Here is a 25,939-nt window from a genome sequence, read left to right on the forward strand (position 1 = left end):
CCCCAAAGATCACTTAAGCTGTCTGGTCTTGCGCTGGTTTTGAAACAGAATGTGATCTCTTAGATTGGGCACCACAAGATGCCGTCAGCTCATGTTTAGATCCAGAATGCATAAGAAATACATGTCTTTAAACACGAGAATCACACTCAGAGACTGCCATGCATAAGAGGAAAGGCTGTGCAGAAAAACAAAGTAAGCAGAAATGGCAGACCCGTAACCCCTCTCACCCAGAAGCAATGCCAACTGTAAGTGCAAGAAAAAGCCACAATGTTCACATTGTTACTACAGTAGTTTGTAACCAAATACATGCATACCTATATTTGAACTTGTATGAGTTAAACGCATCTATGATACAGCTCCACTACCTGGGAATTACACACTCGGGGGAAGGGGCAGTCAGAGACCGTATGCAAAATAAAACTGATTTGGGGGGCACCTGGGTGGCTCAGTTGGTTGAGCGTCCAACTCTTGATTTCAGCTCAGGTCACCATTGCAGGGTCATGGGATTGATCGTGAAGCCTGCTTAAGATTCTTTCTCTCCCTCTCCCCTCTCCCCCACTCACACACTCTCTCTCTCTAAAATAAAAAAAAAAATTTTTTTAACTGATTTTTGTTGCTGTGTTTCAAATCTACCTTTACAAACTCCAAACTGTGGCTTCCTGGAGGACGCATGCCACACTGCAGGAGCCAGCTCAGAATCTTTCCAAGGAATATTCTCAGCGAATGAAACAGGCCAGGAAAGCTCAAGACTATCCCTAGTGATACAGTGAACCTGGGCAACAATCACCAGTGGCTGTTAACATCACAAAAAGACTCGGCCTGCCTACTGATGAAAGTTACCACGAAGTACTCACCACCTACCAAAGTACTCTAGCCAAAATAATCAAGCCTGAATCAGTTCAAGCACTTGGATCCAACTACCGATTTACAGAAAATACAAGCGACAGAGACACATATTAAATGACATCACAGCGAGGCAATGAGGAAAGAAATTTTTTTAATTTTTATTTATTTTTGAGAGAGAGAGAGTGCACGGGGGAGGGGCAGAGAGAGAGGGAGACACAGAATCAGAAGCAGGCACCAGGCTCTGAGCCGTTAGCACACAGCCCCATGTGGGACTCAAATTCACAAACTGCAAGATCCTGACCTGAGGGGAAGTCGGATGCTTAAGGGACTGAGCCACCCAGGCGCCCCATAGGAAAAATGTTTTAATATACAACATTGTAGAAAAACTACAAGACAACCAAATAGTTTCTTCAACAAAGTAGTTGCAAAGAGGACAGGAGAGACTTTCAGAAAAGTTAAGCTCTTCTGCAGGATACTGTAGTGGTGGGGACACTTATGGAACGTACAACACAAAGTGGGAAACCTAATATACACTGTGCTTTTAGTTACTAACAGTGTACCCACAGCAGCTCATCAATTGTAACAAATGTACCACACTACTGACAGATTTTTTTTAAGTGCTTTACATATATTACTTTGTTTGATACTCGTAACAATACCTTAAGGCCTTTTGTTATTTTAATTGAGATATAATTGACATGTAACATTATTATTAATTTCAGTGTACAAAATAACGATGCGATGTTTGTATATACTGAAAAGTAATCACCCAAATGCCTAGTTAACATCCATCACCCCACATTGTTACCAATTTTTTCTTGTGATGAGATCTTTTAAGATCTTCTCTCCCAGTAACTTTCAAATATACAATATAGTGCTATTAACTGTAATCACCACGCAGTACATGACACGCCCAGAACTTAGTTCTTTTGACCACCTCCATCCCCTGCCTCTGGCACCAACCAAATTGTTCTCTGTGTCTATGAACTTGGTTTTTGTTTTTGTTTTTAAGATTCCACATCTAAGTGAGATTATACTGTATTGGGGCGCCTGGGTGGCGCAGTCGGTTGAGCGTCCGACTTCAGCCAGGTCACGATCTCGCGGTCCGCGAGTTCGAGCCCCGCGTCAGGCTCTGGGCTGATGGCTTGGAGCCTGGAGCCTGTTTCCGATTCTGTGTCTCCCTCTCTCTCTGCCCCTCCCCCGTTCATTCTCTGTCCCAAAAATAAATAAAAACGTTGAAAAAAAATTTTTTAAAAAGAGATTATACTGTATTTACCTTTCTCTGTCTGATCTCATTTGCAAGATGTTGATAACAGAGAAACTGAGGGGGGATAGCGTTGAGGAAGCATATGGGAACTCTCTGTACTTTCTTAATTTTTTTATTTTTTATTTTAGAGAGAGAGCGTGCAAGCAGGGGAGAGGGACAGAGGGAGAAAGAGAGACAATCTTAAGCAGGCTCCACTCAGCACGGAGCCCAACACAGGGCTCAGTCTCATGACCCTGGGATCGCGATCTGAGTGGAAATCAAGAGTTGGACGTTCAACCGACTGAGCCACCCAAGCGCCCCAGAACTCTCTGTACTTTCTTACCAAGTTTTCTGTATATTTAAAACTGTTGCACCTGCTTCGGATTCTGTGTCTCCCTCTCTCTCTGCCCCTCCCCTGCTCGCACTCTGTCTCTCTCTCAAAAATAAATAAGCATTAGAAAAAAAAAATTAAAACTGTTCCAAAAGAAAAAAAAAAACTGCAAGAAGTAAAGAGTAGGGTGCAGAAGCAACTTATATATTCAAAGAGATTTAAGAAATCTATCATCTAAATGCAATATGTGGACCCTGTTTAGATCCCAGTTTAAATAAGTTACTAGTCTGGACAATAATGAAATAATCAGGAAAATGGATACATTCACTTTGTGATGATAAGAGGGAATTACTGCTATGGATAGGGGATTAAAAATTTTTTGATGTGGTTATTTTTTTGTTAAAGAATCCTCATCTTTGAGGCTACATCCTGAAATCTCTATGGATAAAATGATTTAATTAAAATAATTAAGCATGACAGGAAGGAGATAGAGAGGGAAGGGTTATAGATGGGGAAAAAAAATTAGTCATGACTAATCATTATTTGAACCTGAATTATGGACACATGAGGATTCATTATACTAAGCAGTCTACTTTAATTTTTTTTTAATGTTTTATTTATTTTTGAGACAGAGACAGAGCATGAACAAGGGAGGGGCAGAGAGAGAGGGAGACACAAATCTGAAGCAGGCTCCAGGCTCTGAGCTGTCAGCACAGAGCCCGACTCAGGGCTCGAACTCACAAACCGCGAGATCATGACCTGAGCCGAAGTCGGATGCCCAACCGACTGAGCCACCCAGGTGCCTGAAGCAGTCTACTTTCATATATGTTTGGTATTTTCCACAATGCAAAAATTTTAAATCCTCGTGGTTGGGAATCAAGAAGAGGTCCAAAGGAGGCAACTTCTTTCTCCTTTGCTTACTCCCTTTTCTGTTTTAATAGTTACTGTATTTTATGAGTCATATATACTTTGTATAAAGACGTTTGTGTTAAACAGTGTGTGTGTGTGTGTGTGTGTGCGCACGCGCGTGTGTGTCCCGCTCTGGGCCTATATGTCTATGAATGCCAAGAGAAATATATGAACAATGGTCAACAGAAGCCAGGGATGGTTATCTCTGGGCAGTAGGATTGCCAGTTGCAGGAACCAGACTTATGACATCTGGACAAATTTGCCATGATGACGGCTCTGTGACCTTGAAGCCTTCTTGAGCACAGCCCCCAGCCTCATTCTTTGTTTTGTTCAACCACGCCCTCAAGGACACGGTTGGAACATAATGTTCTTGACGTGCTCTGGAGATAGGACTATGACACACAATTCTGCTTGAGTGTCTCTCCCAGGTGGTCTACTAACACATACTCCCCAGCTTCTGGGGCTATGAAAGCAGGGCTTGTGGAGGTTGGGGCTGTGGAGATCTACTCATCTTGCAGCCACCCAAGACCTGCTTCTGTGTGTAAGTCCCCTTGCTGAATCATTTCTTACCAAGCTGGATTTGGCTTTTTTTCCCCCTTTGGTCCTGTGACTCCTTCAGCCTTTAGAGGTCATTTTGCATACACCTCCTTTCCACAGAACACCAATTATGTGCACTTTCAACCTTACATTTTTCTATATTGTTCAAAGTGTTTACAATGAGTAAATATTAGTTATATAATCAGGAAAATAAGCTTATTTCCATTTTGAAACAAAACCAAGAGTCAAAGAAAAACACAGGTCAGGGAATGAAAAATATTATTGCCAGAATTGGAAACTCAGGGGTTGGGGTGATAGCTGAATGGACACGGCTAAAGAGGAATTTAGCAAACTGGAAGTCTAAATTGAGGGACTGCCCCAGAATTCAACAAAAGGTGTGGGAAGGCATAGAGGAAATGATACAAACATGGAGGATAGATCCAAACATTTTAATATCCATCTAAATGGATGTTCAAGAGAGAACAGAGAGAATGGTAAAGGTGCAATCAAAGAAAATAGAAAAAGAAAGTTCCCTAAAGATTAAGAAGAATTTGAGTCATTAATTTGAAAGAAACAATCATGTATAAAGGAAGAAAAGACTGAGAGTGACAGTATCTGGGATCATTCCAACATGTCCAGCAGGGGCAGGAAGAGAGGAGGGGGAAGACTACCAAAAACGGAACCAAAATAATTTTGACATCCGATTTCTCATCTGCAATTCTGAATTCGTGAATATGATAGAGCAGTATCTTCAAAGGCTTAGGAAAATTCATTTCAACTGAAAACCTCATACGAAGCCAAAATGGCATTCAAATGAAGCTTCAAAATAAAGACATTTCCAAATACAGGGACCTAGAAAATTTACTTCCCACAAAAGGAGTACTAGAGTACATACACCCCACAAAACAATAACCCCACCGAAAAATGAATGAAAAGAGGCATAAGAAACAGTAGTGAAAGAAAGAACAAAAACAAAGAGGGAGGGCCGCCTGGCCCACTCAGTTGGTAAAGCATACCACTCTTCACCTCAGGGTTGTTAAGTTCAAGCCGCACATTGGGTGTAGAGATTAGTTTTTTTTTAATCTTTAAAACACACACACACACACAAAGGGAGTGAGGAGGAGGAAGAATCTAAGTCATAAGAAATGGGGGTGGGAGAAGACCTGTAACACTGAGATGTGCAAAGAGTCTTGTCTTATTCCTCAAGAGGTTATGGATACTGAGAAGGCACATATAAGACACTGTAAGCTTGAATATATGTGCTAACTACTAAGAACAAGAATAGAAATATTACGTGTAATTTTCAGACTACTGAAAGAAAAAACTGGACAAAGAAAACTCAATCCAACTACACTTGAAAGGGCCCTCCCACACGCCCAAATTTCATATAAATATTATATTCTTTTCTTTTTTTACTCCTGTATAGAATGACTTACACTTCAAATTCTTTAATCCATCTGTAATTTCTTGGCACCTGATGTGCATGGGAATCTACTTTGCCTTTTTTTTTTTTTTTTTGTCCAAATAGGTGATCAGTTGTCCCAATGTGTTCATTGAATAATCCATCCCTTCCTATACACTGGGGTCTGTCTCTGGACCTTCTGTTCTCTTCCACTGGTGTGTCTTAGAGCACAGCAGTGTGAGTTTTAATTATAGTAGCTTTATAATATGTTACATCTCGGCAGGGCAAGTCCTCTCTCCTTATCCTTACATCCAACATTTTCTTGGCAATCACTGCGTGTTTATTCTTCCAAGTGAACTTTAGAATCAGTTTACCAAGCTTTTAAAAATACCAATGGAATTCTTATTGGAATTGTATTTAGTCAACCACCCTCCACAAAGAAATATTCACTGGAACTTTGTTTGAAATTGTCTCAAATTTAGAAAAGTGTCAAGAGAGCTGACACTTCTACAAACGATGAGTCTTTCTATCAGGAATAGGGTGTCCCCTTGTTAAAATCTGACTTTGTGTCATCTAATGAAGTCTTCAATTTTCTCCACAGGTCCTACACATTTCTCATTTAGTATGAGTCGAGGGAACCTTTTTTTACGCAATTGTGATTTGGACATTTTTTTTCCATTTTATTTTCCAACTGGTGATGGTTTACAAATAGAGAAACAATATATTTATTTTGTAAGCATTTTTTTAAACTCTTAATAGTTTTCTTCTGGGTTTCAGTTGCTTTCTTTGAGGTTTCTAGAAAAAGAAACATATGAGACCCATTAATAATATTTTTTTTCCTCTCTGATAGATACACCTCTTTTCTTTCCTTATCTTTCCCCCTCCTTCTCATATTTCCACGTCTGTAACTTTCAGAACAACGTGGAAAAAAGGGGATGAAAACAGACAGCCCTGCCCATTCTGAACTTTTACCAGCTTTACCTCTCCCTCACTCTCTTCTCAAACTAATTCTTAGAATTTATACTTCCCTTGGGAACTGTCCATAGTGCTCTCCTCAGTGTATGTCCACTGTGTCCGCTCATCTGGGATGATAATATGCACCTTCTCATTCTTTCTTCACATTGTATTTTTAGGTAGTTTCTCTTTTTATTTTTTCCAGAGATTTGTCCCATTCATTGTCTATTTGATTTTTCTACCATTAGAGATGCAAATCATGGATATGTTTCCCAATTCAACTGCTTTTTCTCTACATTATTCATTGCTACTTTTATTTTTATTGCCCTGCTTATTTTAATTGTACTGCTTATCCATATTTGTTATTGCATTACTTCCTAGTTAGGAGGATGAATTCTGGAGTCAGGTGGCGAGGTGTGGATCCTGGGCACATTATCTTATCTCCCTAGGCCTCAGTTTCTTCTCTAGAAAATGACAGTGATAATAACAGCAACTATATTACAAGGGTGTTGTCAGAATTAAGTCAGTTAATACATGCTCAGAACTGTGCCGAGGATATCAGGAGTATTCATCAAATGTCTGCTGCTATTATTTATAGTTCTTTCTCAAGCTTCTTGAATGAACAGCTCAGTTAATTTATTCCCATTCTTCTTCATTAAAATTCAAGATGTTTGGGTGCCTGGGAGGCTCAGTTGGTTGAGCATCCAACTTCGGATCAGGTCATTATCTCTCAGTTTGTGGGGTGGAGCCCCACATCAGGCTCTGTGCTGACGGCTCAGAGCCTGGATCCTGTTTCAGATTCCGCGTCCCCTCCCCCTCTCTCTTCTCCTCCCCTGCTAGTGCGCTCTCTCTCTCTCTCTCTCTCTCTCTCTCAGAAATAATAAATAGATAAACTTAAAAAAAAATTAGGGGCACCTGAGTGACTCAGTCAATTAAGTGTCTGACTTCGGCTCAGGTCATGACCTCACGGTCTGAGAGTTCAAGCCCCACATCAGGCCCTGTGTTGACAGCTCAGAGCCTGAAGCCTGCTTCAGATTCTGTGTCTCCCTCTCTATCTGCCCCTCTCCTGTTCATGCTCTGTCTCTCTGTCTCTATCTCAATAAATAAACACTAATTTTTTTTTTTTAATTAAAGATTTTAAAGCTAAAACTTCCCTTTCAAGTACAGCTTTGGTGGCATTGTATGTTTTATACTGAGTTGCCATTTTTTTTTTAATTTTTTTTTTCAACATTTATTTATTTTTGGGACAGAGACAGAGCATGAATGGGGGAGGGGCAGAGAGAGAGGGAGACACAGAATCGGAAACAGGCTCCAGGCTCTGAGCCATCAGCCCAGAGCCTGACGCGGGGCTCGAACTCACGGACTGCGAGATCGTGACCTGGCTGAAGTCGGACGCTTAACCGACTGTGCCACCCAGGCGCCCCATGAGTTGCCATTTTTAAGTTACTAAGTGGTCTCTTTCGGTTCTAATTTCAACCCAGAAGTGTTTAGAGAAGTTCTTCCCCACCACCGCCATTTACAAGTAGTCACTGTGGTCTAGAATCTTTCTTCAAAACATCTAAAATCTCAGTTAAGATCTTATTCATCCTTAGTCTCTTTAAGGGGGCAGGGTGCAGGATTCATCTCTACTTTCCTAGTGTCTGCTCCAATTCCTGGCACATAAGCGATACTTAGTAAACCAGTATTTTGTGAATCAACGAAAAAAAGAACGAATTACCATCAGCCACAGAAGAAAAAGAAAGCCCAATCAACCAACCTCTTGGTAACATGGAGCTCTGTCAGGCCTTCCACAGTCCACCACCATGAACAGGGATAGAAGTACAGCGGCCATTGTCAAGGTCTCTTTAAGGGAGCCTTCCAACTGACCACAGAAATAATCCATTGCCACCAAGCTAGAATCAATGCGCCAAGTGACTTGACTACACTCCAGCCTACTCCATGGAGAAGCTGGGAACATACTGGAACATCGATGAGCTTCTGGTACAGGTACCTCCTTTACACAATGCGTTTCTGGAAGTTGTGTAAATCAAATTCCCCATTAACTAAAACACTATAAAGAAAAGTAGTAAGGCTGGCTATTTAAAGAAACAAACTAAATCCTTTTGTGATACAAATAAACACCCCCTCATTTCTGTTTGGCAAATTCAGGGTAAAATCAGTTTTTCTTTAAAAAGAGACAACATTTACTGAGCTGTGAAACACACACCAGGTCCTACTTTCAAACAGGTACTTGGTGAGAGCCAAGAATTCCTAGATCCTTCATGGTTTATTCAACAGCTCCTTGCTCTGCAGAAGTTAAAAGCCCGCAGCCCACAGCCCTCAGCCCTCAGAATCCAGCCTGTAGCCATGCTTCACTAGGACTATACAATGGAGTCTCAAACTCAAATGCCTGGGGGCCAGGTGAGCAATGAAACTGTCCAAGGGTCAGGTGGAAGAATGCATGCATGACCTAAAAGGGAAAATTAGGACTCGGCTCTAGTAGGGAATGAGATGAAAGGCCCCAGCTCTATCCACCTCCGCCCCTCCCTTTTTACATGTAAGATCGTGAAGGTCACAGGCCAGCTCTGTAGGTAGAATAATGCCTTCCTCCAACCCTCACCAAAAACGTCCATGTCCTAATCTGTGGAACCTGTGAATGTTACCTTTGGTGGAAAAACAGATGTTGCAGATGTGATTAAATTAAGGATCTTGAGATGGCAAGTTATCTTGGACTATACTGGTGGGACCAATGTAATCACAAGGGTCCTTACCAGCTGGGGGCAGGAGGGTCAGAGTCAGAGGAGGAGATGTGACAGCAGAAGCGGAGTTTGGAGTGATGTCACTGCTGGAAAGGAACACGAGCCAAGGAATGTGGGTGGCCTCCAGCAGATAGAAAAGGCATGGAACAGATTGCCCCTGGAGCGTCCAGAAGGAACTCAGCCGTGCTGACACCTGGATTTTAGCCCCATAAGACCCATTTCAGACTCCTAACCTCCAGAACTGTAAGATTATGAATCTGTGTTGTAATAAGCCAGTATGTTTGCAGTAACTTGCTACAGCAACGACAGGAAAACAATATCCCAGCTACTGGTTGATCCCAGAAGCAGAAGACCTTAGTCAAAAGCCCAGGGTACTTCTCTGGAGCATCTGTCCCAAGAACACACTGGGATCCTGACTTCATTTCACACTGCACCCCACCCCTAAATTCCCAATTCTAACCACTATAATGTATTTATTCATTGCATCCAAAGGGGTCTGAATCAAGTTATCAACATTTCATTTTTTCCTTTCAGAGTTGATTCTCTCCTTCTACCTCATTCTCACTGGGATCTACAGTGGCAAATTGACATCCCTGGAAGTAATCTTTGTTCCTGAATCCTGCAACATCTGCCCGAGACAGAAATTCCAGTGCTAATCGCAGCTGTCTGTGGAGGGAGAAGAGAAGGGCCCTCAGCTGTTTCCTCAGCCCTCACCTGTCTCAGCTTCCAAACAGCTGGCTTGCAAGAGAGAAAATCCTGTCTTCTGCCAAGAGTTACTCGGGGCTCTGCTGGACCTCGGTTTGAACCTTCATTTACCACCTATACGCTGAAGCCATTACTCCAACCACTATACCTCTCTGGGCCTCAGTTTCTTGTCTCCAAAATGGGAACAATAAGAGTGTCTACTCCCAGAAGGCTGTTTTGAAGCTTAAATGAGACAACACACACAAAGTGCTGGATGGACAGGGACACTGGAGTTGGAACCACCAGTCCTCGTATTTTGCTTTGCAATGGCTGGGGAGGACCCCTTTTTCCTCCCGGGTCAAAGCCAAATCACAGGCATGAAACTCTGCCTAGTGTCCAAGATGAGGCAGGGCTCCCCCGTATGTTTTCCCAAACCATCTCCACAATCAAAGGCACGGTTTGCACCCAATGCCTGGCCCCCTGGCATTCAGAAGACTGACCCACACGGTCACACTACTTGAGTCCACAGAGGGATTTCACATCCGTGATTTCACCCGAGCCTCATCACGGCCCTGTGAGGAAGACGTTTTGACCTGCATTGTGTTGACAGAGGTGCTAGTGCTTAGAGAGAAACGATGTGTCCAAGGGCGTCCAGCTAGTCACTGGCACTTCTTGTACTAGCAACCAGGTTTGTCTTCCTCTAGAGCCCACACTCAACTAACACGGTGTCACTGCTTTTGTGTTTGTCATCTATCTCACTGTTCCAGAAGAAATCCTCCCCCGCTTTCCTCACCCCCGCCATCCAGTCAGTTGCTAAATCTTACTGAATCTTCCTTCGCAACATCTTTTATACCATATCCTCTTGTACATTCCCCACTGATTCCACCCTAACTGCCCCCAGCAACTCAAACACGCAATCTTGCCATGAAGCCTGGTCTCCCCAGAAATGGACGAGTCCACCTTGATATAGCATCCCTACGAGCCAAGGTTTTCCAGAACTGCAAAGGAGCTGCGGCCACCAATGTCACACGACAGCCATGATTTCTAAATGAGATGTCATGTACAATTGTGCAGCAGGAGGGCACAAAGCAAGCTCTCAAGGAAGGTTTATTTTACTTCCTTCTAGGTTACAGGGGTTCATGGGACAAGCTCTGCAGCCAAGCTGCCTGGATTCTACAGCAGGTGCCACTATTTATTAGCTCTGTGACCTTGAATAAGTCCATTGACCTTGCCGTGTCTCGGGTTCCCAGTCTATAAAACAGAAACAATAATAGTACTTTTCTGACAGAGTTGTTATTAGGCTTATGAATTAATCTTGGCACAGTGTATGGACACAGTAAGTGCCAAACAGATACTAAGTATTGTCAATAAGATTCCTACCTACTCCCCTCCACCCCATGCAGCCTACACACTCTTTAAAAATTCATGCTCTGAAAACTCACTCTTTATATCCTTTCCCTGCTCTGACACACTCACTAGCTGCCTACTGCCTAAAGCTGCAGTGACCAATGGCAGCCACTAGCCACATGGGGCCATGCTTATTTAAATTCATTAGGTAAAATTTAAGATTGAGGTCCTCAGGGGCACCTGGGTGGCTCAGTCGGTTAAGTGTCCGACTCTTGATTTCAGCTCAGGTCAGGATCTCACGGTTCATGAGATCAATCCCCACATCAGACTCTGTGCTGACAGTGCGGAGCCTGCTTGGGATTCTCTCTCTCTCTCACTCGCTCGCTCTCTCTGCCCCTCCCCCCACTTGCACTCTCTCGCACACATTCTCTCTCAAAATAAAGTTTTAAAAACTTATTTAAAAACTAGGTAAATAAGGGGCGCCTGGGTGGCCCAGTTGGTTGGGCGACTGACTTCGGCTCAGGTCATGATCTCACAGTTTGTGACTTCGAGCCCCACGTCGGGCTCTGTGCTGACAGCTCAGAGCCCAGAGCCTGCTTCGGATTCTGTGTCTCCCCCTCTCTCTACCCCTCCCCTGCTCACACTCTGTGCCTCTCTGTCTCTCAATAATAAATAAACGTTAAAAAAATTTTTTTAAACTAGGTAAATACAACAAATAAAATTGAGTTTCACATTCACACTAACCACACTATTGCAAGTGCTTAATCTTAAGTGGCTAGAAACTACCATATTGGACACTCAACTATTGTAAGTGCTTAATCATCACAGAAACTCATCATAGAAAGTCTTATTGGACCGCACTGGCCTAAGAACAAAGTTCGAATTCTGTAGCTTGGCATCCATTGACAGTATAACCACAGGATAACTTTAGTCTTGTCTCCTCTGACTCTTGTGCCTCACACTCCTGCCCAGGCTAGATGACTCTCCCTTTCCATAACGCGTTTTCCTCACCCCCTACTGTGCAAATTTGTTCCACAAACATATCCATGCCAGCAGACCATCATATGCAATCCACAAAGGAAACTCAAGGCAGAGGAGCTCCCGCCGGCATATTGGAAGCCAGACTGTAATAGAAACGACACATGCCACATGATAACTCAACTCAGGAGCCCCACGGGACAAGGGGTGGCTCATCCTACTTACTTTAAAGCAGGGGTTACAACCTCAAATGCCTACTGAGACGAGCCCTTGTGACTAAGTGAAGCAAGCCAGTGCAATCCAGCAGAGGAAGGTGGCTGAACTGAAGTGGAGAATGCATACCCATCCCAGAGACACTCCACCCAACAGCAGCCCTGGGGTCACCAGCCCAGCACAGCCAGATAGGATTTTTTTTAAAGCTCTGCACGACCCACCCAAAGACATCGAGTCTCTCCAGTTTACGAGCTCCGCTTTTGTGGGTCATCCTGACTCACGTTGGTTACATATTATCTCTGAGCTAAAATATCCTCAACCACACAATAGGAATAAGACCACCTACTTCATACAGGATTTTGAGAATGAGACCAGATTAATGTGCCTGGAGCGTGCCTGCCTCCCGTCTAATTCTTAGTAAAAATATGAATGAATGCATTAACAACGAATGGATGAATGAATGAATGAATGAATGGGCTCTTTGGTCATTCTCACATTCAGACATCGCTCACCATGGCTGAGTCAAGAGGCAAGCAGCTGCGGCCAGGAGCAGTGGGGCAGTTCGTACGGATCCATAGGCGGCTGGCCCCAACAGTCAAGCTGCGTGAGCTCAGAGGGCCGCCTCCCAGTCCTGTGTGCAGTCAGATTTCCTTTTGAAACAGTATGCCAGCTTATGGTTTCAAATTCAAACACTGCAGATGAGCATACGGTCGAGAATCACTACTTTACTCCATTATCAGAGGAAACTAGTCTCTCCAGTTTCTTGTGCGTCCTTCTAGAAATATTCTCTGCGTGTGTGTGAGCACATGAGTCTACACCCATAAATGGAGTGAGACATTCTGGATCTCCTTTTTGGTATTTTTAATCTATGGCCCTTTGGTTTTCCCCATATGATACAATTCTACACCACGGTTCTCAGCCCTGGCTGTACACTGAGTGGCCTGGGGTTCTGGAAACAGATCAGTGCTCAGGTCCCACCTCCAGAGAGTCTAATTAATTGGGGAGTAGTAAGGGGTGTGGGGGGAGAGGCTGAGGACAGGTACACTTAAAAAGCTCCCCAGAAGATTCACATGTTGAAAAGCATCGCTAATCTGCAGAATCCACTCATGCTTTTTCCCAAACGAAGACATCTGGGGGCCCATTCCATCTCAATATGCAAAGAACGACCCCATTCTAGTTCCACAACTGCATCTTACTCCATCACATGGGTGGGCGACATTTACTACCCAATCTCATAAGGACTTCCTAAAGCTCCGAGGAGGATTAAGGAAGAAGCAAACTTCATTTGTTTATCAACAGCCAAGCTGTGGGGCGGGAACCACACAAAAGCAAAAGCAATAACCTTGCAGTGGTCAGCAATTGCAGGAAAGGAATGTTTTCGTTTATAATGTTACCAAATTTATTTAACTAAGCAAGAAAAAGCAGCAGAGCCAACAAGAGGTAAATAATAGGCCTCAGAAGTAAACAAAGACGTGAGAAGAAAACCACCCCCCACCACCACCTTCTGCCATACCAACCCTAGGGAGACAGGCCCCCAGGCGGGACAGCTGCTGGGAACATCCTGCTTGTTTGGATAACACTTGGAGACTGTTCTTGACCCCTTGGCCTCCCTCTTTTGATCAGACTCCGAAAGTGGGGCCAGCAGGACATAATGCCACGGCCTGAGTGAAAATATCAACATCCCCTCATTCACCAGGCGTATCTAGCCCTAGACGCATTCAGATCAGAAGACTCGGTCCCAGAACCAAGCGTGGTGGGCATCTCTTGTCTGGCCTAACCAGCATCCATCCTTTGTGTTTCCCCTTTGGCAACCGGTCCCTCTCTGAGGCCCTAGTTCCTGTGAGCTGGCTAAGGTGGCCCTCCCCCTCTGGCTCCCCTGGGGCTGTGGAGGTAGGACCCAGGCCACAGTGTGGATTCAGGGATGGGCATGTGACTCAAGCTACCCAATGAGAATCAGTTTCAGCACTTGTGCTGGCATCATTAGGAAAGAGGCCATCCTTTCCAGCGGCGCTGCTAAGCTGGTAGGGAATCAGTCTGCATGTGCCACCTTGATTACCACAAAGAAAAACACTGTTCTGACGGTGAAGCCAACAAAGAGAAAAGCAGAGCTAAGAGATAGCTGATGAGCCCGTAGGAGCGCCTGGATCCAACCAGGCCTGAATCCCCACCCCTCGACTTTTCGAGACAAGTTAAAAATCCCTCTTTGCCTAAACCAACTTGAATTGGGTTTTTGTTTCTTGAGACCAAAGGACTTTGGACTAATAAACCGAAAGGTGAGAAGTTGAAGAATGGCCAGTGAGGTCTCCTATTTTCTCCTGTGCTTCATGTATTCCTACAAATAAACCTCTTTTCTATTTTAATTAGGAGTCTGGTGTTAAGAACACTCAATTGGATCGGTCTGTGTGGGTGAATCAAGGAAAGGTAGGATACAGTGCCTCACTCTTCCCTTAATTCCTGTAAATACTGCAGCCCTCAATGAAGAAAAATACACCTAAGAGTTTGCTCCATAAGAGAAAGCACCAGAAGATATAACAACGGACAAGTCTTTATCCACAGACACCTGTTACTTGAGCTTCTTTTCAGTAAGTGTGCCCCTAGGGTGGGCACATGCGACTCACTCTCACGGATGCAACTGTGATTTATACCATCTGCCTCCTCCCAGTTCCTATCCTTGCTCCTGAAGGAGGGACCACAGATCCACAACACCGAGGCCTTTCTGGACACGACAAGGAGTCACATCCACCAAACTGTGCCTCTGGAGCTGAGTGGCTTGAAGCCCAGAGAAGTAAATCACATCAATCTCAGTCACTCTAAAAAGCAAACAGAGAAAGCTTAATTCTCTGGCTTACAAACCCACCAAAGAGGGCAGCCTGCTGTGTGAATATCTGCAAAAATCACCAAATCAAAGACAGAGCTATGGACATTCAGCAGGGGGTATCTGTTGGTTTTGCCGGTCCGGTCCAGCGTCCACTGCCCCTTCTTCCGGTGACTGGCATGTTGATTCTCCTTTGGGAGGCTGGCCCGTCTCCACTGTGCACAGTCGATCAAGGCTGCAGCTCTCCCTCTGCCAAGGGGTTGGCAATGTGACCCAGGGTCACTCCCACTCTTTCTCCTGCGAATTTGATTCTCGAATCGACAGTGTCACCCTGTAAAGGCTGCCTATCAGTTCCTGCCACCTAGATCCAAGAGCTACTCTGAACCCCATACTTTCTAAGGCCCGGTACTGCATGAATGTGGTACCCCATATGCTCTCAACGGATTCTGTAAAGAGAACTAGAGTCCGTTTGTGTTGCTTACAAAGCACCAAACAACCCTAGCCACTTCAAAGGCATCTGATCTCACCCCATCCTGATGCAAGCATCCTTCCTACAACATCCCCAAGAGATGGTCACCAAGCTTTCACTGCACACTTACAGAGCAAGAAGCTCTCCACTACCTATAGACAACTCTACTATCAGAAAGTTCTAAAGACTGCACAGATGTAGCCCCCCCCCAATAACTCCCTGACCCCACCCTCTGCAGCCCCTTCCTCCTTTCCCTGACTCCTCCTCCTCCTCCTGTTCTTTCAGGAAGCCAATGACCAGGACCCCCCCCCCCCAAAACACACACACACCTGTTTCCCCGGTATGTCCCTTCACCAGACTAAACATTTTCATTTCCTCTCAATACGTTTGGATATACAGGACAAAACCTTCTCACTATCATCGCCAGTGCTCTGAGGCCCAATAAAGTCATAGCAAAAACGTCCTCACGATGGAGACTTTCCACTTGCTTTCTTTATTATTCGAATAAGACAGTTAAGGGTGGAACACTTACACACAGAAAAACAGGAAAAAAACAAAAACAAAAAAACCCTGGAAGGAAACATGAAATGTTGACAGTGGTGATCTCTGGTTGTAAGGATTTTGGGGGTTTGTTCTTCCTTTTATAATCCTGTATTTCCCTAAGTATTCTAAAATAATAAAGCAAATATGAATTTTGATCTTCATGAAGTCTCACTTAATACAAGAAAATAGACCCTTTTGGGCACCTGGGTTGCTCAGTCAGTTGAGCGACTGACTCTTGATTTCGGCTCCGGTCATGGTCCCAGGGTCATGGGATCAAGCCCCACAGTGGGCTCTGTGCTGAGAGTGGAGCCTGCTTGGGATTCTCTCTCTCTCTCTCTCTCTCTCTCTCTCTCCCTCTCTCTCTCTCTCTCTCTCCCTCTGCCCCTCTCCCCCGCTCTCACTCTCTCTCTCTAAAATAAAAATACAAAAAGAAAGAAAGAAGATAGACCATTCTAGATGCACAGTTTGATGAGTTGTGACAGGTGAGTCAAACCTACGTAACTACCACCACAATCAGGACACAGAATGTTTGCACCGCGGCAGAAGCCCTCCCGTGCCCTTTTGCAGATAGCGCCCTCGCCCCGCCTCCCGCCCCCAGCACCCACTCAGCAGCTTTCTCTTACTACAGATTAATGGGATCATACAGTATGGACTATTTTGTGTCTGCCTTCACTCACTCAGAGTAACGTTTTGATTATTAACAATTAATATAGCACACTTATCAGTGTCAGTAGCCAGTTCATTCTTCCTGCTGAGTAGTATTTCGTTACACAGTCCTTTCAACGTTCCCTTATCCATTCATCTGTTAACCGATGTTTGGGGATTTTTCTCCCCCCCAGTTTCTAGCTATCATGAATAAAACTGCTACGAACGTTCATTTATACATCTTTGTGTGGACACATAATTTATCTTGGTAAATACCCAGGCAGGGGGCTACTGTGTCTTATGGGAACTCTGTGTTTAACTTTGTGAGAAACTGCTGCTTCTTTCCAAAACTGTTGTACGGCTTTATTTTTTAGAATGGAAACAATCCAATGCATTGTTGTTGTTTTTCTATAGATTTATTGGTCTGTCGGGGGTCTCAGTAGGAAATGAAATTCACCCTGGATGTTCAATTAAAGACACGAACAGCTGTGGGATACTGTCACACCACATGTCATGAAATGGTATCGACAACAGCCAAGTAAGAGCTGGAACCAAGGAACAGGGGCCGCTGGTCAGGAGCAGTCACTGCAGAAGGAGGCCAGAGACAGAGGGGAGGCGTGCAGGGTTGGAGGGGGTGTAAAGTACCTCGAGATCTCCCCCCTCCTGCCCTCTAGTCTCTGCTCGCCACCTCCCACTGGCCTAACCGAGGCAAAAGTCAGCCAGCAAAAGAGCCTGGGAGATGCAGGGCACAGAAGTCCACCCCAGGACACAGGACAAGGCAGAAAAGGGCAGAGGGTGGTGGTCCTAGAAAAAGCATCAAAGCATCAGTAGACACTGTCTATCCCCTGAGGAGGAGAGAAAAAGAACAAAGATTAGATTTGCAGTCCTCTGAGATGTCAACACTCACAAACCAACGTGAGTCTTGGAAGATGGAACGATTCTATCACTATGACCACCACAGCTACAGCAATAACTACTACTGCTTATCCCTATTACTGCTAGTAACAATAGCAATAACTTTATTGAGTGCTTACTATATACTCCAAGCACATGCTGTGTTTATAGCACTATCTCAGGTAAACCTCAAAAGAACCAGAGAAAGCAAGTCTATGATTATCCCCCATTTTGCATCTGAGAAAAACTGAGACTCACAGAGATGTAAAAAACCTGCTCTTAGGGCTCCAGAGGTTGGTGACGCCCCAAGCACTACTCCATATTGCCTCCCAAAGGCTCCATCGCTTACCCACGCTGTGCTGTGGACAAGCCACTCTGTGCCTCGTCAACTCCTCTGTGAAAAGGTCTGTCTGTCCTCCCCTCGGACCACTGGGAGAATTTAACACAACAGAGCAGTTCGGCAAACACTTTTTTGAGACCCAGGGGTCCTGTACCACCGCGGTCTCTAACCTTGCAAGGGTTGCCACAATCCTTTCAAAGGAGGAAACAATGCCTCAGAAAGATTCCCTGCATCCTAAAGATGAAAGAGCCAGTAAGAGGCAGAGGAGGGATTTGACCTCAGGTCTTCCTGTCTCCAAAGTCATACTTCGCCCTTGGGGAAAGGAGAGGAAGGGTAAATAATGTGCAAACGGGGTGGGTTTGGTGCCTTTACCTTGTAGATCCACATTTTCACACGCATGTGTTTTGGTGCCCGTCTGTGGCTTACTGTCAGCAGCACAGCTTCAAAGCTCCCAGACATCCGCAATGATGTGCTTCCTTCCATCACCAGGCATTCGTATCTGCAGAACCCCGCGCCCCAGAGCCCAGGACTTGGGGCAGCCACCCTCTCCATTCCCACCATCCTTCTAGAACATATAAACGTGAAGGGCTGAGAGGTGCCTCTACCCTTTGGTGCCTCCTGAGAGACGACACTAACCTTTGACACCTCTACTGATTTCCCAAGAAATCCAACAAGGTCTAAATACAAACACACAAGCTGCCTGCAGTCTCAAAACTCAGCATTCTTGTCACGTCTTAATACCCTGTCATTTGAGCTACACTCACCCTCCATGCACTTTGAAATCTCTTTTGCTTTATACTCTGCCAAAAGGTTCCAATTTTTCTGTACTGGCATTGACATGATGCAGAAAGGAACATGTGAGCCATGAGGGCTTCAAAAATAGCCTGGAACTTTTCAAGGAAGAGGACCGTAGTGGGATGACAGGCAAGCTATTCTGCATAACAAAGCACCGTGTCCCCAGAGTCAGGCACAAGCCCACCCTTCCCCACGTACACACACACACACCTATCAATCACTCCCTGAAATATCATATCTGTGGGAGGACGAGAAGATAATGGTATGATCAATGGGGCTCCAGAGAGGAAGGGTGGGGTGGACTCCATCCAGTGGGGAATTTTCTACTGACAACAGGTCAGTTATGCTTGGAGTTAACCAACTCATCATGGTAATAAGTGATGATGATGATGATGATGATGATGATGATGGAGGGGGGGAGGAGGAGAAAGATGGCAACAACAATAACTAACAATATTGATAAAATGCCTACTATGTGCCAGGCACTGTTCTAAACTCTTTACATAGATAAACTCATTTAATCCCCACAAGTCAATGATGTAGGAACTACTAATAGTCCCATTTTACAGATGAGGAAAGCGAGGCATGAGAGGCTAAGTAACCTGTCAGTAAGTGACAGTCGGACTAGAACGCAGGCTCTCAGACTCCAGAGTCTTTGTTCTTACTCACTATACCTCCAGCTCATACTCCCCCAAAAGAAGCACTCATTCCAGGCCACCACTGCAGGGAAAGGAGGGGGAATAACCCTCTTCTCTGGACCCTTATTCCCTAGGAACAGCTTGAGACCCACACCGAGCCTCAGCTTTATTGAGCACTTACTATCTACTAGGCATGTCCCTGAGGGAGTACTTTCACCCTCCCAATGACCATTTGAGGCAGGCTGCCATATTAATTCCTCCACTTTCTTTTTTTAAAAAAATGTTTATTTATTTTTGAGAGAGAGACAGACAGAGACAGAGAGTGAGTGGGGAAGGGGCAGAGAGAGAGGGAGACACGGAATCGGAAACAGGCTCCAGGCTCTGAGCTGTCAGCACAGAGCCCAACGCGGGACTCCAACTCACAAACCATGAGATGGTGACCTGAGCAGAAGTCGGACGCTTAACCTATGGAGCCACGCAGGCGCCCTGCTTCCACTTCCAAGATAAGGAAACTGAGGATCAGTGTGCTGGTTTCCCCTCATCTTCCCTCCGCATCCATTCTTCGCCTGACTGCTGTGTTCTGAGCCCTGGGAGGCTGACCCCTGCAGAATTAACCCAATTCCCCTTGCCTCTGAGTTTCCAACTGGGCTCAGCCAGTGGGTGAGACTGACAGGTGACTGGAGAGGAGAGAGGCTGGGGTATTTCTTCCTTTTCCTCCTTGCCTTGGTTCTGCCATGTGGGAAGCAGTCGCATCCCTCCAGAGCCACCATACCTGCTGGAGGTCCCTTCATCCTCAGCTCTATAGACCCCAGACTATTTCCTCCACTTGCTTCTTCCTCCTGAGAGATGTTAAATAATCCCATCAATTTTTCTTCATTCGAGCGACCCAAGTGATTTCTGTTTGCTGCTAGGATCCTGCAGATATAATCACAGAGAGAGCAACTTGCCCAGAGTTACACCACTAGTAAAAGGCAGATCAGACAGATGGGTTTGAGCCCGGAGCCCACTGTCTCCAGCACTCTGCCATGCAGCTTTCCTCAGAATAGGGGGGACTAGTCCTAAGTCCCCTGAAGGTAGGGCTAGTAGCATAAATGCGTCAAGCATGTAGATAAAGTGCAATAGAGAGTGGTGGGGACTGAGGCAAACCAGAGGGCACATGCCCCACTTACAGGTAACCACACGTAAAAGCAAACACTGTGCAAACAAAAAGTAGATCCATGACTGTTTCTCACATTTTCCCAGGAACCTCACCACTCACCCTCCAGAAACCTCCTGCTGCTAGAAATTGTTCCTGACTGCACCCTAAAGTTCTTTGCACCTCAGTCCTATTCCCAGTCCTTCCCACACAGGCTTTTAGATCTATTCTCCACTTTTAAAAAAGAGTCAGGCAACAAAGATAATTAATTCCTTGGCTTCAAAGGCTTCTTCCCCGACCCAACGCATTTTCTCCGCATCAATTCCTTGGCTTCAAGGGCTTCTTCCCCGGCCCAGCGCATTTTCTCCGCATCTGGGCCACCATCCTATGCCTCCCGCAGGCGATAACCAGGAAGCTGCTTCTGTCTCCCTTGTCTGCTCTTTGGGGGCTGGGAACCCAGCTACACCTGCTGTCCAAAGGAAGGATGAGAGAAGAAGTGTTAGGACCCGTTGCCCACAGTCTGCAGCATAGCAGCATCATCTGTGCTGCGGGCAGAAAAGGCCACAAGAATCTCCGCAAGTGAGAGAGGAAGGAGGCGCTCTGCGCCACTGACCTTGAATGAAGTCAGACAGCTGCCGGTTTGCAGAGCAGAGGCACCTCTCGCCCCAGAGCTATTTGCAGGCATGTCTCACAGCAGGGGCTGCAAACTGGTGGCCCTCAGGCTCCTGGGCTCCCTCTGCGCTGTGCTTCATAAAACGATATGAAACCACTGCCAGTACGTATAAGATAGGAGAGCTTACAATTTTTAAAAATCTAAGTTGCTGGCTTTCGTTTCCCCAAATTAGAAGTTATAGCACCAATGGGTCCATATTCTCCCACGGTGACAAGGCCGATGGACCCGAGTTCAGTAAAATGCGAAGTCCAAGGGGGCAGGGGATTTGTCTGGTTCATTTGCTGCTGTGCTGTATCCTCATGCCCAGAACCATGTCTGGCACACGCAAGATACTCAACGAACATGTTGTGAGCGAATGAGTAATTGACTCATGAGTAAAAGGCAAACTTTATTCTCCACTTTACCAGCAATCCCTACTGGGTTTAAGTCACTTGTTAATTGCCTTTCCAAGCCTCTGCAGACCCCCAGCTCTTAGTGAGAGATTTAAAGGCAGGCAATACATAGCCCCTGCTCCTCGGAAATGAAAGATCCAGAACAGGGAATCATCACCACCACCACCAGCACCACCCTCCATCATCATCCCTTCTGGAGCAGGTACCGTGAGCCAAGCGCCATTCTGAATGTTTTGCACGTGTCGGTTCTTTTAATCCTCCCAACAGCCATATGGTAGGTCTCATTATTGTCCTTTCTATGCAGAAGAGGAAGTGAGGCAGGGGAAGGTGAATGAACTCATCCAAGATTATGTAGCAGCAGGTAGGAGAAGGCAGGAGGACTCAAAACCCGGCGGCCCAGCCCCACAGCACTTGCAAAATAAACACGTGATGATAAAGCCAGGCCGTGAAAGACCCTGTGGCTCTAGTCTTCACAGCCCTAAAGAAACGACTCCCAGTGCAAAGAGATGGGATCCTGTGACGTGATGGCTGTGAGCAGTGACAGACCAGATTCATTTAACGCATCTTCAACGTGATTCAGCCGGAAGCCACTTCAAGCAGACACTTCCGGGAGAAGCCATCTGAGAAGGTGCTTCAAAAAACACAGTTTCCCTCAGCCTCTGGCTTCGTGGCTAAAGATACCCCTCCCCCCCGCCGGTCCTCTTTGTTTTGCTGAGACAAGCATATCAAATCACAGATGGTGTCGACTCGGACGCTGGGGCTGCAGTGGCCGAGAGAGATCATTCAAGCTTGGCCGACCTACTTGGACCCAAGAGCCTCAGCAGTAGAGCAGCAGAGCTTCGTGGTGACACGGCATCAGAAAGGGAGCGTCAAGCCCAAGGGTGCCACACAGCAGCTGAAGTTAGCGGCTGGACAAGGGGGGAAGGGCGCGATAAACAAATGTCTGGCTGCAGCGGGGACAGGGGAGGTACCCGCTCTGCATGTCGGCAGCTTCCAGAGAGGGCGGAGGGGTGGGGCGGAAGGTTTAGAAAACACGCAGACTGCCTCAGCCTGAGATCCAGCTCCACGCTCACACCAGCTACGCCACCTCCTGCCCAGGCAACGTCCCTCGGAAGGGCCTCTGTTTCCTCATCGGTACGATGGAGCTGATCGGATTTTTCTTTCTGCTCAGAAAGTCAGGAATTTACTTATTTACCCATTCCTTGCACACCACCCATGTACGGAATGTCTACTGTGGGCCAGGCGCTGCCCTAGACAGCAGAATAAATGACAAACAAGACTGAGGAGGTCTTGCCCTCCTGGAGGATCTGGTATAAAATCCCCGTCCCAGTTTCTCATCCGGGATGGAGGGAACGAGACCTACTTGGAAAGGCTATTTAGAGAAGTAAAGTTATGTTATTTTTATATAAATAAAAAATAGAAATAATCTACTTAACACCATCAAGTGTCAGGCAATGTTCTAGACCAGAGGTCGGCAAACGTTTTCTTCAAGGATGAAGGAGTGATTATTTTAGGCTCTGCAAGACCACACAGTGGCTGTTGCCACGACTCCATTCTGTCCTGGGAGCGCAAAAGCAGCCACAGATGACACACACAGAAACAAACAGGCTCGGCTGTGTTTCCATACAATTCTGTTTGCAATCCAGTCAGCGGATCCGCGAGCCACGGCGTGCGACTCTGATCGAGACCGGCACCATCCAGGAGCAGGTGCGGCAAGGACAGAATCATTGCATCGCCCACTTGAAATGTGACTGGTGTCGCCGAGAACCTGAATCTCTTCATTTTATTTAACTTTAAGATTTCAGTGGAAGGAACCACAGGCTCACAGTACGGATCCGGGTGCCCGGTAACTCCTTTCATCCTCAAAGCAGCCCTGAAGCAGGCAAAGTGCTAGCACACTGTCACCAGCGGATGTTTGATAAGCCAGAGAGAAGGTGCCGCTCTTGCTGATGGCGAGGATGATGTCTGGGCAGCGTTTGAAGAGAAGGGCCCAAGCCAAGGGCAGGGCCCGAGGAGGACCCATTCCCGCAGCCAGCAAGAAGGAGGAACATCATGTAGACAGCACCAACATCTACTTGAGACAAAATGAGAAAACGGGAACACCTTGTGTGGCAGCCCCAGGCAGCCCTTGGAACTCCTCGGAAACACACCCCTCGCTAACCTTAATGAGGCTCTTCCCCAGGAGAGGCACGGCCACCCCCCTTAGATCAAACAGGCAAACAAGTGCCTGCGACTCTCCACCTAACCGGGCCCCCCAGCGACATCAGAGAAGACCACCTCCCTCCACAACGGGGATGGCCTCCAGCCCCCAACGGAAACTGCCCTCCCCACCTCGAGGGAAATAATGAGCTTGCTACTCCTAACTGATGTGCAGCAAAGGAAGCGTCAAAGACTCTTTTCGTTTTGTTCTTCAAATTTCTAAAATGCAAGTTTCAACTATCCAGTGAACCCCACTATGCTTCCGGGTTCTGTTCTGGACCAATAATAAGACCTATCATTGGCTGAGAATTTATATGTGCTGGACACTAGGGGCACCTGGGTGGCTCAGTCGGTTAAGCATCCGACTTCAGCTCAGGTCACGATCTCACAGTTCGTGAGTTCAAGCCCCGCACTGGGCTCTGTGCTGACAGCTCAGAGCCTGGAGCCTGCTTCGGATTCTGTCTCCCTCTCTCTCTGCCCTTCCTCTGCTCATGCTCTCTCTCTCAAAAGTAAATAAACATTCAGAAAAATTTTAATAATAAATTAGGGGCACCTGGGCGGTTCAGTCAGTTAAGTGTCTGACTTTGGCTCAGGTCATGATCTCTTGGTTTGTGAGTTCGAGCCCCGCATCAGGCTCTGTGCTGACAGCTCGGAGCCTAGAGCCTGCTTCAGATTCTGTGTCTCCCCCTCTCTCTGCCCCTCCCCCACTTGTACTCTGGCGCTCTCTCTCTCTCTCTCTCTCTCTCTCAAAAATAAATAAACATAAAAAAATTTTATATGTGCTGGACACTAGATAAGGTACAATAATATTCCTAGTAAGTAGAAATAATCATAGTTAGCACTCATTCAATGTTTACCACATGTCAGGGACCGGGCTGAGCACTTCTGCGAGATCACCACATACTCCTCTCGGCCACTCAGTGAGTGGCAGATTTTCGTTATCTCCATTTTAGAGATGAGAAAACTGAGGTGTGGTGAGAGCTGAAGGAACATGCCCACGTTCTCACAGCTCAGAAGGGGGCCATAATGGATTCAAGCCCTGGTTGTCAGACACTAGCACAAGCTCATAATTACAAGTCCGGACTGCTAAAGATGTAATGGCAGACAAGACAGACAGGGCCCTGCTCTGAGGCGAAAGACAGACAACAGAACAGGTCAGTTAAAAGTCTGGGTCAGAAGCAAAGTGGTCGTCGAGCACGAGGAAGCAAATCTAACCCAGACTTGGCAGAGAAGGGTAATCAGGATAGAAGTCCCTTAGAAGCTAAGGTCCAGGGGTGCCTGGGTGGCTCAGTTGGTGAAGTGTCCAACTTCAGCTCAGGTTACGATCTCACAATTCATGGGTTCAAGCCCTGCCTTGGGCTCTGCGCTGACAGCTCAGAGCCTGGAGCCTGCTTCAGATTCTGTGTCTCCCTCTCTCTCTCTCTCTCTCTGCCCCTCCCCAGCTCATGCTCTGTTTCTCAAATTAAATAAAAATGTTAAAAAAAAAAAAAGAAGAAGAAGAAGAAGCAGCAGCAGCAGCAGCTAAGGTCCAAAGCAGGGGGTGGGGGGTGGGAAGGGGGATTCACCAATCAAAGAGCACGCCAGAGGGGTTCCAGAATAGGAAAAGCACATGCAAAAACCCAGAGAGTGTGTAAAACATTCAAGGAACCACAAGAAGCATAATATGGCTGGAAACCAGTCTGGGAGGACAAAGAGATGGAAACCCAAGTGGCCCCATGGTTAAAAACAGAGATGTCAGGAAAAGGAACCAGGTGGGAGGTGGCCACGCTTGGGGCATGTTGAATTTCAGGTCTGAATGGTACCACTAAATGGAAATGCCTAACTTAAGAGGATGGGGAAACTGAAGCTATAACTCAGAAGTGAAGTCAGGATTGGAGATAGGAGTTCAGAGTCTGCAAGAGCAAAAATAGGAGATAATCCACAGAGACAGAGAAAAGCAGAGTGCTGGGCCCAGAGACTTGGCACTCGGACATCCGATGTTTCTGCCGGGCCGGCATCCATCCCGTCATGTCACAGCACTCTGGTTTTTCTTTGGAAAACCACCTGTTCCCGCTCTCAGTCCTTGTGGTTCAGGCAGACCTAACTCTATCTTGGCTCCCAGGGTGATTAGGTAACCCAGCTTGGCCGACGAGAATACCGAATCCTCCTGGCCACTGAGACTGGTTTAAGGATGTATACACGATCCAACACAGGCCAATGAAAACGATACTGAAAAT

The 25,939-nt window shown here is 46.1% G+C and overlaps 1 protein-coding gene across 2 annotated transcripts in view; it reads right to left on the minus strand.

Annotated features, from left to right (window-relative positions):
- Positions 1-25,939, minus strand: part of PRKCB (protein kinase C beta) — a 328,287-nt gene that overhangs the window by 196,546 nt on the left and 105,802 nt on the right. The gene's annotated exons all lie outside the window — the stretch shown is intronic.

The sequence above is a fragment of the Herpailurus yagouaroundi genome, unplaced genomic scaffold (genome assembly GCF_014898765.1).
Source record: "Herpailurus yagouaroundi ecotype Mexico unplaced genomic scaffold, PumYag 222, whole genome shotgun sequence".
Lineage (NCBI taxonomy): Eukaryota > Metazoa > Chordata > Mammalia > Carnivora > Felidae > Herpailurus > Herpailurus yagouaroundi.